Raw genomic sequence first — 15,644 nt, forward strand, 5'->3', positions numbered from 1 at the left:
AATCTTCATCCATGAGGGTAACTGAACCCTATATGAGGTTCTCCCGACCTTCTCAATTACCTCCACTGGACCTTCATATTTCCTTACTAGCCGTTGGTCCCTCTGGCCTCGGAAACGAAACTGTTCCGGTCGTAGCTTGATCAGGACCTTGTCCCCAGCTTGAAACTCAAGGACCCTCCGCTTCTTATCAGCCCACTTCTTCATCCTCTTCGATGTTCTTTCTAGGTAGGCGCGAGCAATCTCAGAGGTTTTGCTCCACTCTTTAGTGAAGTTATGTGCCTGAGGACTTTTGCCTGCATAAGGGTGGTCCACCAAGTGTGGTATGAGTGGCTGTCTGCCGCACACCACTTCGAAGGGCGTTTTTCCGGTCGCAGAACTCTGTTGGCTATTGAAGCTGAACTGAGCCACATCTAACAACTGGACCCAGTTCTTCTGTCTAGCGTCGATAAAGTGACGCAGATATTCCTCGAGCATACTGTTGAAGCGTTCCGTCTGACCGTCAGTTTGGGGATGATAGCTAGAAGAGATATTCAGTGATGATCCCAATATTCTGAACAATTCTGTCCAGAATGTCCCAGTGAATCTTCCGTCCCGGTCGCTAACAATGCTCATGGGGACACCCCATAATTTCACAATGTGTTTGAAGAACAGCTAAGCAGTCATCATGGCTGTGCACATTTTCGGCGTTGAACGAACGTGGCATATTTCGAAAACCGGTCGATGATAACAAGGATCGATTCTAACTCTCCCACCTTGGGCAAATGGGTGATGAAGTCGAGAGACACACTCTCCCACGGTCTAGAGGGCACAGGTAGGGGTTCCAGCAGACCCGCTAATTTCGCCCTTTCAACCTTATCTTGTTGGCAGACAAGGCAAGTCTTGGTAAATTGCATGACATCGTCTCGAAGACTTGGCCAATAGTAGCCTTGCTTTAGAAGGGCATAAGTCCTCTGCCAACCATTATGTCCTGCCCACGGTGTGTCGTGACACTCCTTCATCAGCGACCTTCGTAACTCCCCGGATCTGGGGATGTAGAGGCGATTGCCTTTGGTGTATAGTAGATCATCTTCCACCCAGAACTGACGTGTCTTCCCTTCTCTGGCCAACTGTAAGATGGCCTGTGCTGCTGTGTCACTTGTCAAGTGAGTTTTGACAGTTTCTCGTACTGTTGCACTCAACGTACTTGCTTGTAGGCGGGCGAACATGCACAGGGCCGCATGTTCGCTCTTTCGGCTAAGAGCATCAGCCGCTTGGTTGCTTTTCCCCGATCTATGTTCGAACTGGAAGTCGAACTCCGCTAGACATTCCTGCCACCGTGCCTGTTTCGACGACAACTTCGGTTGGTTGAAGAAGTGACAAATGGAGTTGTTTTCGGTCTTGACCACGAACTTGGCCCCCAAGAGATACTGTCTCCAGGCCCTCAAGCAGTGAACTACTGCTAACATCTCTTTCTCGGAGGCGGCATACCTCCGTTCGACATCATTTAATTTTCTACTCTCATACGCGATGGGGTGTTCGTCTTGGAGGAGAACACCGCCCAACGCGAAGTCAGAAGCATCAGTCTATACTTCAAATGGCTTGGTCACGTCGGCAATTCCGAGGACCGACCCCTCAATCATCACTTTCTTCAGGCCCTCAAAGGCGGCCTGACATACGGGAGTCCAGCTCCATTGGCTATCCTTCTTCAACAGTTCGGTTAATGGCCCCGTTCTTCTCGAGAATCCTTCTACGAACCGCCTATAGTAGTTGGCTAGTCCGAGGAAGGATCGTAATTCGGTCACGGATGATGGTACCCTCCAGTCTCTAATTGCAGCCACCTTGCCCTCTTCCATACCAATCCGACCACACTCAATCACGTGGCCGAGGAAATTTATGCGTTCTTGGGCAAAGGAGCACTTCTCTCTCTTTACATACAACTGATTTCTCCTCAACTTTTCAAAGACTAGTTGGTGGTGATGTCGATGGTCCTTCAGCGAGGCACTATAGACCACAATGTCATCAAGATACACTACGACAAATTTGTCGAGGTATTCGTGAAACACTTGGTTCATTAGGGTACAGAACGTTGCTAGAGCATTAGTGAGGCCAAAGGGCATCACGAGGAATTCGAAGGCTCCGTATCTCGTGACACAGGTCGTCTTAGGTTCGTCTCCTTCAGCAATTCGAACCTGATAATATCCAGACCGTAGGTCCAGCTTCGAGAAATACTTAGCACCGTGAAGCTGATCAAATAAGTCAGTGATGATAGGAAGGGGATATTTGTTGCGGACTGTGAGCTTATTCAAGGCCCGATAGTCGATGCACAACCGTAGGCTACCATCCTTCTTCTTCCGGAACAGTACTGGGGCTCCATAAGGAGCCTTCGCCGGTCTAATAAATCCTGCCTCTAACAACTCGTCTAACTGTTTCCGAAGCTCAGCCAATTCTGGCGGGGCCATCCGATATGCATTCTTGGCAGGCGGCTTTGCCCCTGGCAACAACTCAATCTCATGGTCAATCCCCTTTCGTAGGGGTAAGGACTTGGGCAAGCTTTTCGGCATGACGTCCCGATACTTTTCTGAGACAAATAGAACGTCTTGGGGGATCTCTTCTTCAGTGGACTCAACTGACTCTATCGGGATGGCCATGAACGTGGGTTCGTCGTGGGCCAGGCCCCTCTTCAATTGGAGGGCTGAGATCATTCTCACCCCATTTGGCTGCTTGATACTGGCTTGGACTACGGTTGGTGAAGATCCGGTAATGACCAAGCATTTGGCGAGGGGCATTGGTATGACTTTATGTTCAAGCAGAAATTCCATCCCCAGTACCACGTCGAAATCATCCATCTTGACAATTACGAAGTCAACGAAGCCCTTCCAGTCTCCTAACTTCACCGGAGTTCTCTTCACTATCCCCGTAATTGGTAGGGCTGCGGAATTCACAGCTTTCATCTTCCCTGCATCTCTTTCCCAATTCAAGTTCAGGCGGCGAGCTTCCGTTTCAGCCATGAAGTTATGGGTAGCTCCAGAGTCAACCATAGTGGTTTTGGCCAATCTTTGGTTGACCCAAACGTCTACATACATGAGACCTTTCTCTAGTGGCTCCGTTGCCTTTCCCATGTTCTTCTGGAGTGCAGATAAGAATTTCAATGCCCCCATCCTGGGATTCTCAATTTCAGCCGCTGGCTCGGTTACCGTCTCCTCCAGTTTAGCCTGGTCTTCGGAGGTAGAGGCTAATCTGGCTTGAAAAGCATTGAACGCAGTTCGATTTGAACATTCGCCCGCCCTGTGTGGCCCTCTACATATAAAACAAGACAGGGGCCGATTGTAATTGTTATGCTGTTGTGGCGGCCCCCGCCAGTTGTTTCCTGATCTCGGTTGGGACGATTTACGGTCCCCCCCTGTGTTCTTGTCTCCTCCCCCAGGTCTGGGAGGACTGGAACGGCTATTTCTGTTTCCCCCATTGGAGGAAGTTGATTGTTTCCTGACATCTTGTGAGTCAGTGCTAAGGTCGTATAGCCGTTCAGCTGCTGCCTAGGCAGAGGGGAGATCCTGTACTCTCTGTTCGTATAGTTTTGATTTCGCCCACGGTTTCAGCTCTTCCACAAAGCAAAAGACCTTGTCCTTTTCAGACATATCTCGTATGTCCAACATGAGTTCTGCAAACTGTTTTACATAGTCCCTGATGTTACCTGTTTGCTTTAGCTCTCGGAGTTTTCGTCGAGCCAAGATTTCGACGTTTTCAGGGAAGAACTGCGAACGAAGTTCTTGTTTCAATCTATCCCAAGTATCAATAGTGCAGCGTCCTTCCTGTATGTCTGTAAACTGTGATCTCCACCACAGTTTCGCATCTTCAACTAGATGCATCGTTGCTATTGTGACTTTCGACTCTTCAGTCACTGTGTTCGTCGCCTTGAAGTATTGCTCAAGGTCGAAGATAAAATTTTCCAGGGCTTTCGCTTCTCGCACCCCACAGAAGGGTTTCGGTTCTGGGATTTTTATTCGGCTCACTGCCATTGCTCCCCTAGGTGGGGCTTGGTTCCCTACCGCTCGGATGGTGAGATTCACCCTAGCACTCACATCCGCTATCTCGGCTCTGACGACATCCAGGGCCGATCGAAAGTCTTCAGATAAATCGGTTACCATCTGAAGTATTGCTTTTTGGGAGCTGTCCAGCTCTTCGACACGCTCCTCTATATGGGCAACAGAGCCTGAGGAGCTATCGCCTCGTTCAAAGCTGCCGGACCGTACTGTTTTGGCCTCGAGGGTCTCTACCCTCATCATCAATTCTCTGACGGGTAATCCGTCTAGGCGGCCTACCACCGCATCAATTCCATCGGCTTTCTCGGCAACTTCTTGTAGCCGAGTCTCAAGGAAACGAACATTATCTGGGACCTCTCTCAGGTAGAGCATTTGTTCTTCCATCTCTACCAATCTGTCCACATGGGACTTGTTCAGGTTCTTCGTTGCCGACATGATCACTGATCTTCCCTCTATAAGCCAATTTGGCTCTGATACCAACTGTCACAATCGCTCTTTCGGAAGCTTCTCTTAGCGATTGTGCGGCACTTGTTCTCGCTCACGAACAAGCCAGCCAACTCGAATACGGACTGCCGATGGCACACCGAGTGCCTCTTGCAACCTCCAATCCCGTTTTTAGGGAAAATGGTTTTAGAAAACGGGTTTAGAGAAAAGGTTTTCGTAAGAAGATTTGAGAGTGTGTATAAAGAAAGAAAGATTGTAGTAGACTAGAAAGCAATAAGCAACAACAACGGCTTTATAGAGTACTACTCCGGGTATGAGGAAATGATGGTTAGTCTTATCCCCATATAGTGCATTCTGAACAAAAAGCCAACTGGCACCCTTGCATATGCAAAAGGGCGAGTGGTCACTTACAATGAAAATGTAAAGAAAGCAAGTTAACTAAACTAATACAATACATGATATGAAAGTAAGCTAAAAGGGGGTTGGATTGGGCATGCGGCCATGGGCAACAGGCCCTGGACAAGCATGACCGTTACACCTGGCAACCGCTAACCATCTCCTCTTGAGTCGGCATCGCACTCGTTCGACCGAGCCACCACCAGTTTGTTGGTTGTTCATTCGTGGCTGCCGTTCGCACATGTTGGTTCGATCTCATCAGCAAGCAGAAATCATCCAGACCTCCTCCGCCGCTTGCCCTTCCGCGCGCCGATCTCGCCCAGCCGGTCAAAGTCATGTCCGTGTTGCCGTCGCCCCAGCCACTTGACCGCCACGTGTCGTGTCCGTCTCCCAGTAACTCGAACCGCCACCATGAGATCCAGCCATGCTGTACCTATTCGACGAAGCCGTCCGCATTAGTGCTACAGCCGCCGCCGCCTCCAGCCAGTCTCCTCTACTGTCCATCGCCGAGCTGCCTAGCCCCTGTTGCGTGGGTTTTCGTCGAACTCTTAGACTTGGGTAAGATCTATTTTTCTATTGGGTCGGATTTCTTAAAAGATTTTTGGATGCCTATTAAGTTGGAATGAAAGTTAAATCAGTCGCATTATTTTGATTTTAGATTTGAGCTTGGGAAATTACTGAAGTAGTTGTCCAGTAGATTCGAGATTGTTCGGCAAGTGCTTTGGTAACAGTTGTGGTCCATGTTGTTGGTTTTTGGGCACGCATTGATGACTGGATTAAATGTTGACTTAACTCTTGTATCTTTAAGGTTCTAAGTCATCGTTCATTGGGATTTAAAATTTGTTAAGAGGAGATTTTGGAGTCGAAATCTTTAGAGTGTTTGTTGATCAAGTTTCTTTGGGTAAGATTTTGGGTATTTGGGATTTAGGTTTGAGGTTTCACAGTTATTGTTGGACTGAAATTTAATGGTTGTTTTCGTATGTTAGGGTCGTTACTTCAAATCGCTTTCATCGTTTAGTTGTCTGACTTTATCTGTGAATTTTTTATTAAGATAAGTAATCTTACTACTAGAACTGCCCTCGGGCCAGGCACTAGATGTATGCTAGTAGATGAATATTATGACAGAACAATAGCATGATAGACTGATAGTATAGTATAACCGATGTATGTTCTTGTAAGGGATCTGAAAGATTTATTTGTGTATATAGATACTTGAATGCTAGCGTGAGATGATATTTAATTCCATGAGGTTGTATGTGATCTGAGGATGTTGAGACTTATATGTATGTTGTAGAGCCATGACGTTGAGATGTATATGTATGTTATAGAACCATATTGTGATACTTGTAATGTTAAGATTGTGATAGTGTTCTCACTGATTAGTTAGATGCCCGCTAGATGTTGTGTTTCCTTCGGGATTCACTAGAGGTGGTGTTATCCTTCGGGATTCACCAGAGGTTTTGTTTCCTTTGAGATTCACCAGAGGTCATGTTTTCTTCAAGATTCACTAGAGATGATGGTTTCCTTCGTGATCTACCAGAGGTTGTGTTTCCTATGGGATTCATTAGAGGCGCTGCTTTCCTTCAGGATTCACTAGAGATTGTGGGTCCTACGGAACTTATTAGAGGTAGTTGGCATACTTAACTATAGTAGGATAAAAACAAGTTTTTCATGTATGTATGTGTCCCATGAGGACTAGAGAAGTTTATATGTTTCCACCAGAGATAGGCATCTAGAGGACATAGATGCCTAGCCTGACCCCAGTAGTGGGGTTACTTACTGAGTATTTTATACTCATCCTTTCTCATGTTGTTGTTTCAGGTAAAGGTAGAGATGCACCTGCGATTGATAAGCGGAATTCGTGATCGAGCCACTATGACCAGTTTTATGCTTCCGCTCATGATAATTAGATTTCTTTTCATGTTTTTCAACTTTCAATTTTGATGTTTGAAACTTACTATTAAGATTTGTTTTCAGGCCTATTTATTATCATTTATGATTTATGGGTACCCTATTGTTTGTTTTTAATATTTGAATTTAATGAAGGTCTTTTGAATTTACCTTATTTATTTAGCATTTATTTCACTATAAAATAGTGTCGTTTTAAGTTCCATGCATGCATGTGTTTAGCAACGACCTAACTTGAGTCCGAGGGGGTCGGGTCGTTACAGTTGGTATCAGAGCCCATGTTTTGGATTCTGAAGACTGACTTACTACGTAAGTCTAGGTAGTCTCTGTGGCCCAGATTCCTCGTCATCGCCAGGTATGTCCTACTAACGAAAGTTTTCAGTATATATATGAGATTAGTGATGTAATGTTTCAGTAGCATGTTTTTCTGAGAAAGACCCAGAGGTAGAAAGCTAATTTATGAGTTCATGACAGGAAATGGCACCTAAACTTAGAGCAAGAAAGACTGTTAAAATCCACGAGTTCAATATTCTTCCCCTCCTGAAGAAGTCAATGGAAAAGGGAGCCGAGGGTAGCCAGACCGTCCCGAGAGCTCTGAATCCACCTATGACCCAAGTGGATGAGAAGGCAATGGATGCAAGAATTAGTGAAGTCGTTGTATCCTCCCTAATGGAAAGACTGTAGGTGCTGATCCATAACACAATGGCAAGACAGACTGCCCAGAATTAGGCTCAGAAAGAATAGGTGCCACTTGAACAGTTGCAGCAGTCTCGGCCGCAAAATAGAGACATGTAGGAACTGTCTCTTGAGGCTAAGCATTTGAGGGATTTCAAGAAGTTTGACCCTCACTTCTTTGATGGATCATTGGGGGATCCCACTAAATTAGAGATGTGGTTGTCATCAAAGAGATGATTTTCCATTTTATGAGGTGCCCGGAAGAGCACAAGCTCCAATGTGCAGTTTTTGTGCTGACTGGCAACGTAGAAATTTGGTGGCATTCAACAGAGAAAATGATTCATACTGTTGGGGAACTTGCAACTTGGGAGCAGTTCAAAGAGCATTTTTATGAGAAGTATTTTTCGGCCAACACCCGATACAACAAGCAAACAGAGTTCTTGAACTTGAAACAGAGAGTTATGTTGGTAGAGGAATATGAGCAGGAATTTGAGAAATTTCCTACTTTGCTTCTGAACTAGTAGCCACCAAGGCAGCAAGGACAAAGAGGATAAAGGACAGTGACATACCTAAGATAGCTTTTCGTTCGAGGTATGGGCATTATGAGTTCATAGTGATGTCGTTCGGTCTGATGAATGCCTCAACAGTGTTCATGGATCTGATGAATAAGGTGTTCAATGAATTCCTTGACACCTTTGTGATTATTTCTATTGATGACATCTTGGTTTATTCCAAGAAAGAGGCCGAACATGAGGAGCATTTATGAAAAGTTTTGGAGATATTGAGGGCCAATAAGTTGTATGCTAAGTTTTCTAAATGTGAGTTCTGGTTGAGACAGGCGTCCTTTCTAGGGCATGTAGTATTGAAGGAAGAAGTCTCTGTGGATCCTACAAAGATTGAGGCAATTACGAGTTAGGCTCGCCCAACCACAGTCAGTGAGGTGCACAATTTCTTGGGGTTAGCAGGCTACTATAGACGATTTGTAAAGGACTTCTCTCACATAGCCAACCATTGACTTAGTTGATGTAGAAGGGAGCCTCTTTCATTTAAAATGAGGCTTGTGAGAGCAATTTCCAAGATCTCAAGCAGAGGCTGGTTTTAGCCCTAGTTCTTATAGTACCAGATGGATCAGGTGATTTTATCATTTACAGTGATGCGTCCAAGAAGAGGTTGGGATGCGTATTGATTCAGCAGGGTAGAGTAGTTGCTTACGCTTCACGTAGTTAAAGAAGCATGAACAGAATTATCCCACACACGACTTGGAATTAGCAACAGTGGTTTTTGCTCTCAAGATCTGGAGGCATTACTTATATGGAGAGAAGATATAGGTCTTCACCGACCACAAGAGTTTAAAGTACTTTTTCACTCAGATGGAGTTGAACATAAGGCAAAGAAGGTGGTCAGAGTTGGTGAAGGGTTATGACTGCAAAATTTTGTACCACTTAGGAAAGGCAAATGTTGTGGAAGATACCCTAAGCAAAAAGGTGGCTTATTCAGCAGCCCTTATTACTAGATAGACTCAATGGAGCTAGAGCGGGCAGAGATTGCAGTGGTAGTGGAGAAGGTCACGACACAGTTAGTGCAGTTGTCAGTGTGGCCGAGTCTAAGGCAAAGAATTATTGATGCGTAGCAATATGACCCTTATTTAGAGGAGAGGCTTCGTAGGGTGGAGTCAGGCCAGGATGGTGAATTCTTGGTATCAGCGGAAGATGGTCTCCTCTATCAAGGACGTTTGTACGTGCCAGAAGATAATGATATTAAGAATGATTTTTTGTCAGAGGCTTACAGTTCCTTATTTTCGATTCATTTCGGCAGCACCAAGATGTATCAGAACTTGAAACGTTATTATTGGTGGAATGATACGAAAAGAGAGATTGCGGAGTTCATCAGTAAGTGCTTAGTGTGCCAGCAGGTAAAAGCCCCGAGGCAGAAACCAGTAGGCTTGTTACTATTAGGGTTGATGCCTTAAAGTCTCATGTCCTGTAGTTTGTAAACAGTTTGTATGAACGTTTGTGATGTATAATATATGATATTTTACTTCACTTATTGATTTTTCTCAGTTGAATGTTTTACTTACTTTACCACAAACCATTAAACCTAAAATCCCTGGTTATCTTGATGTAAGTTAAGCATGTATATGGTGACATACAAGTGAATCATGTCTTAAGTGATAACCAAAATAGTTTGTAGTATATGGATAAAAGAGGGAAACCTTATCCTGATAACACTATGGATGCAATCCGCTTTGTGGAATGGTCACAAGTGTTGTGACTTTTCACAGATGGTCTGATCCTAATCATTCTTGTAGAAGACATGTGAACGGGGGCGTCCTATACAAAGAGTTTGTATAAGACCTGACCACAGAGTGTTAACATCTCGTTATATAACACCGTTCATGATAGAGACTTCACTTCACTAGGATGACCATAGGTAACATGACCTCTATCCTGAGTGAGTTGGGAACTCCTGCCATTTAGGGCGATCCTTTGATTTGCATGGGTGCGAGTCGCCAGGTTGCCGACTCAAACCTACCACTTTGGGGATTCGTCTGATTTGGGAGCTGAGAACTCAGCTACACAAAATGGAATTCACTCCTTCCCTGAAACAGGGGCAAGTAGATAGATAGCTCCTTTAAGGGCTGATTCCAGGGCTTGAACGATGTGGCTTCACATACCTTCTTTTGGCCCGAGAGGTGTTCACACATAGTTAGACTATGTTGTATTGTTCATTAGAGGAATCGGTGGCACTTAAGAAGTGAGATGTAACTACAGGGGCAAAACGATAAATTGGTCCAACTATACTTACGAGCATTTTTCAGGTCATCCGATGGACACAAAAATATATCTGTGCTACGAAAAGTCAAGTTGTTGGTCTTTAGTGGAATGTCTAGCAGTTAACGGATGGTGGATCTTGTGGCTAAAGAGTTTAGTTAGCTATTCACATACTGTTGGAGCTTCGAGCCATAGGTCCATAAGGTCCCCTTGGTAGCTTGGATAAAGTTGAGAATCACTTTTTGGGTGAGTTTGAAATGTTTAAATTGACAAGAGGGAGTTCGATTATATATGATATAATTGACTAAACGTATGAGATACATTATTTTGGAGGAAATGGATATAAATAAGATTTATACCAAGTAGAGGAGAAATTACTATAATAGATATATGATATCAAACTATAGGTTAAGAATATAATATGATTATATTCATTATTTAATTAATTAGGCGGTTATGAGATAATTGGCCGAGAATTTCTCTGGAATCGTGAGAAAGTGGGAAGATCAAATTCGGTTCTTGTAACTGGAGAATAAAATGAAAATTGTTTTTATTTTGTAAGGACTTTGAAAATTCGTTCAAGGTGTGAAAACTTTACGATCGCTTAGCGTTGAGAGCCTATGTAATAGCGCCTATCGTCCTAAATGATCGCACACCCACGCACTAAACGATTGCACGCGATTTCTAAACGATCACTTACGCGCCGAGCATACCTAAACAATCACTTACGCGCCGAGCATACCTAAACAATCACTTACTATTTGCTAGACGATCATTTAGTTAAATCTATACAATCGCGTACCTTTTCCTAAACGGCAAGCATCCGACTATACGATAGTCACCTACTATTTCCCACTTACTTATTCGTACTACACGATCGTCTTTTCTTCCTCCCTCTACCAATTCCATCAAAGTCCACCCTTTGGATTCTCACTTCAAGAATACCAAGGGCTTTGAGTGGTGGTGTCATCCTCGGTTGTTGTTGGTTCGTGTACTGTCAATCGTCTAGACAACTGTGGTGCCATTAGGGGACTGTTTGCTGGGCGATAAGAAGAGTAGAGCAGTTCGCTTCCGCTAGACTGAGTTCGAGTGAAGATTGTCTTCAACTGGTACGTTTACTCAGTCTTTTGTATTTTATTTGTTAAAGCATACCTATAATTAGTGTTACAATACATATCTATATGTTAGAATGTTTGTCTGGTAATTCTGTCATAATGAAATCAGAAAGATCTGCATCCGCTCATGGATACTCTTGTTTAAAAGTTTCTTCAATTGGTATCAGAACCAGGTTGTTGATATTCTAATTTCATTAATGCAAAGAATTGCTTCTACATTCGTGGTGGGTGCATATCTGCTCTCTGTTTAATTGTTAAATTATTTGTGGATTTGCAGATTAATGGAGTTTTCTAGGATGAAACCTCGGTTTGATTAATTCTTTTCCATTTTTTGTTAATTGTAAAGGCCCTTACATTTTTTGGCATAAATAATTGTTATCGAGTCTATAATTCAAAGTTAGTTTGAGTCTTGAGTCGTTCGTGAAGAAGTTCAGAGCAAGGGTTGTTGTTCTTCGAGGAAAAAGACGATCAAGAGTTGATTGGGTCGTGTAGACGATGGGGTAAGCGATCAATGAGTATCGGATGCTCGGGTGTCATTTAATGCGCGCACGCACTAGACGATCATTTAGCTTAGCAAACTTCATCGCTTAGTAACTGACTAAACGATCGCGAAGAAAATTGCACTGTAAATCGTTTACCTTTCATCGCGTTAAGCGATCATATAGATGATCAGGCTTCGCAACCTCGTTCTCGTCTAAGCGATCGTTTAGCAATTCGCGCTATCGTCTAGTGTGCGTTAAATGATCGTTTACTGCGGCGTTTACTAAACGATGGAGTTTTCCCCAGCAATTCAAGACTCAGTTCGCCTGTGAATCGGTTTGATTGATAAAAAATGTAATAGATAGAGTTATTTCATTCCAGTTTTGTATAGGTTCATCCCAATCCATTAATCTTTGGTTTATTACATGAGATGTGTGGTTAATTATATGTTATATGGTATGCATATATAGTAAATTTCACCTTAGATTATGCATTGGTCATGCATCATCTCTTTATTGTAAATGTTATAATTTAGAGAAGCATGATTTAATTATCTAAGATCATGCTCATGCATCACATAGTATAAGAGTTATATTTATGCATGCATAAAAAACATTGACATGCATCATCTTTATATTATAATTGTTATAGTATAAGGATGTATAAAAAACATGTTTGCTTGGTTATTATGCATATATAAAATTTATGTATAGTAATGACCGACATTGCATGAAGCATGATACATAGGTTTCCTTATAAGCGTTATAAACACCTAGTTATGCGCAATGTGTTGTTTCTTTTTAAAGGTTAAAGAGAAATTAGCACTAAAAACCAATAAGAAAGACATGCATGCTCACTTAAGTTTAATTCATGGTTTTAAAATATTTAAAACTTGGATGACATAGACCTAAGATCATGGTTCTAATATGATTAGCAACCCTTAGGCTTTAATCTTTTAATCAGTTTAATACGATTAAATTGACTAATAAAAGGTTAAAGTGTAGCAAATCTATCTATAAGGGACCTTTTGTCTAAGGCAGGTTCTGTCTAGGCTGGGGTATTTAAGTTGACGGAAACGTAACACCCCTACCTGAAAACTTACCTGAAAAGGTGAATTAGATAGATTTGATGCATGCATGCAAGTTAAGGACAATCCATTAAAGTGTTTAAATGTGACTACTTGAACTTGTTCATATTTCATAGACAAAAGTTGTTTATGATCAGACTTAAAAAGATGACTTAGACTAAAATCAGTAGCCGGATTGTCTAGGTTAATGAACCCCTAGGTGGAACATTCAATGGAAGGTACTTAGGGCATATAATGCTTCATTTAAACCTTTCACGTTTCTCCTATATAGTCCACACCGTGAGATCTACCCTCGGCCTCGTGGCACCCTGGGAGTGTCCCCCTAAAGGATGGTGTTTGGGTAGGTCAATATCAAGGTGGAAGGAGAGAGTGTTCATAGTAAGTGGAAGTGGGAAGTGCAATAACATATCCCACGGTCTCCCTCATTGGATTGAATAAAGTTACTGTCCATCGCCTTGAGGCACCCTAGGAGTGTCCCCCTATAGGATGGCAGTTTTATGCGTTTGTTTATTTGATCTCCTGAAAGAGGATAAGGTTACTTATTCTCTTGCCTAATCTGATTTTCCCCTACGGTGGGCTCATTAGGGCAGGACTCTGGCACCAAAAGTGAGGGGTCACACTTACGCGGAATTGTCAAAAGTTAACAGTTTTGGACCAAACAAATGGTGAATGTTAGGTTCAGTTCCAAGAGTTAGTTCTGCCTAATGGTTAAGAAGGTCTCATCCCAGTGAAGGGGCATCTGCTCACCCCACCGGTGACGTTTGTTCTGCTTCGCTAGGACATCATTGCAAAATAGAAGTTTTAACACTTAGGGTACTTGAACCTATTTTGCAAGATTAATTGGTTAAAATGTGGTTTAGCAAAATCTAATAAATGTTTTGTTCGTTTTTCAACAAGAATTTTTTAAAAATAGCCACAACCACAATTGCTTTGCTTAGGGCCGAGAAATTAACTGGCAATAATTTTTTGATATGGAAACACATGATCACGACGATACTAATCATCGAGGATCTCATGTTTGCTCTTACGGAGGCCTGTCCTCTTATTCCAGCACCGAATGCCGCTCGAAATGTTCGGGAGGCATACGAGCGATGAACACAGACAAATTAAAAGGCCAGAGCCTATATCTTGACAAGTTTTAATGACTTCTTGGTCAAGAAGCATGAGCCCATGGTCTTAGCACGTGAGATCATGGAGTCCCTACGGGGGATGTTTGGACAATCATTTGAATAGCTCAAGCATGAGGACAATCATTTGAATAGCTCAAGCATGAGGCTCTTAAGTATATATTCAACTCCAAAATGGAAGAAGGCATCTCTGTTCGTGAACATATGCTTAACATGATGGTCCACTTCAATGTGGCGGAGTTGAATGGGTCTACCATCGATGAGGGCAACCAGGTTAGCATAATTCTACATTCATTGCCGGAGAGATTCCTGGTTGTTAGTAATGTGATTCTTATCAAAGTGAAATATACCCTTACAACTCTCCTCAATAAGTTGCAGACCTACCAATCTTTACTGAAAAGTAAAGAGAGGAAAAAGGCTGAAGCAAATGTTGCTTTATCTTCAAGGACATTCCATAAAGGTTTGAACTCAAGAATGAAGTCTGCATCTTCTACTTCTAACTCTGCAAAGGGGAAGAAGAAGAAGAGTGGTAAGGGGAAAGGGAAGGCGCCTGCTAACCTACCACCTTTGCCCCAAGAAGGCATCCGCTGCCGGTTTAAAAGGGAAAATGTTTCCACTGCAACTAGGATAGGCACTGGAAGAGGAATTGTCCTCGCTAGCTGAAGGAAAGAAAGGCTGCAAAGACTAAGGCCAAGGTAGATAAAGGTAAATATGATATACTTGTACTTAAAACTTGTTTAATGGAGAATGATGATTCTACCTGGATAATTGATTCAGATGCCACTAATCACATTTTTTCTTCTTTTCAGGGGATTAGATCTTGGCGACAGCTCGAGGCTAGTTAGATGACGATGTGAGTAGGCACCAGGCATGTCGTCTCAGCTGTGGCAGTGGGAGGGATCCAGTTATCTTTATAGAATAGGTTTCTTGTTTTCAATGATGTATATATTGTTCCTAAACTTAAGAGGAACCTTATTTCTGTAAAGTGTTTGCTGCAATGTAAATACACTATTTCGTTTAATGTGGATAAAGGGTTTATTCATAAAGATGGTGTTAATATTTGTACAGTCTATCTGGAAAGTAACATTTGTACAACGTATCTGGAAAGTAACTTGTATGTGCTAAGATCGTTAGCCATAAGTTCCCTCCATAACACAGAATTGTTTAAAATTGTTGTAACTCAATCTAAACGTCAACGAAATTCTCCAAAAGAAAATGCCCAACTTTGGCACCTTCGGTTAGGGCACATCAATCTCAATAGGATTGAGAGATTGGTGAAGAATGGACTTCTAAGTGAGTTAGAAGAAAATTCTTTATCGGTGTGAGAGGGTAAGATTACTAAAAGACCTTTTATTGGAAAAGGTTATCGAGTCAAAGAGCCTCTTGAGTTAGTACATTTTGGCCTTTGTGGTTCTATGAATGTGTGAGCCCGAGGTGACTATGAGTATTTTATCAGTTTTACTGATGATTACTTTAGGTGTGGGTATGTTTATCTTAATGACTTTTTCATTGGAGGTTAGGTGAGCTTGTCGATGGCTAAGTTGTGGTCCTTGTGATGAGGTTAGGCGATCATGATGTGCAAGGCAAGGCATAGCTTGAGGTTATGGCATGGCTAGACAAAG

At 42.7% G+C, this 15,644-nt stretch overlaps 1 long non-coding RNA gene across 1 annotated transcript; it reads left to right on the forward strand.

Annotated features, from left to right (window-relative positions):
• The first annotated feature begins 5,284 nt into the window (after nt 1-5,284).
• On the forward strand, nt 5,285-6,924 carry LOC150037250 (uncharacterized). Its single transcript, XR_016528640.1, has 2 exons — nt 5,285-5,417; nt 6,681-6,924. It is a non-coding gene; the product is annotated as an uncharacterized LOC150037250 (long non-coding RNA).
• The last annotated feature ends 8,720 nt before the right edge of the window (nt 6,925-15,644 follow it).

Source organism: Benincasa hispida, chromosome 3, assembly GCF_027475165.1.
Source record: "Benincasa hispida cultivar pf3 chromosome 3, pf3_genome.v1.1, whole genome shotgun sequence".
NCBI classification, from domain to species: Eukaryota; Viridiplantae; Streptophyta; class Magnoliopsida; order Cucurbitales; family Cucurbitaceae; genus Benincasa; species Benincasa hispida.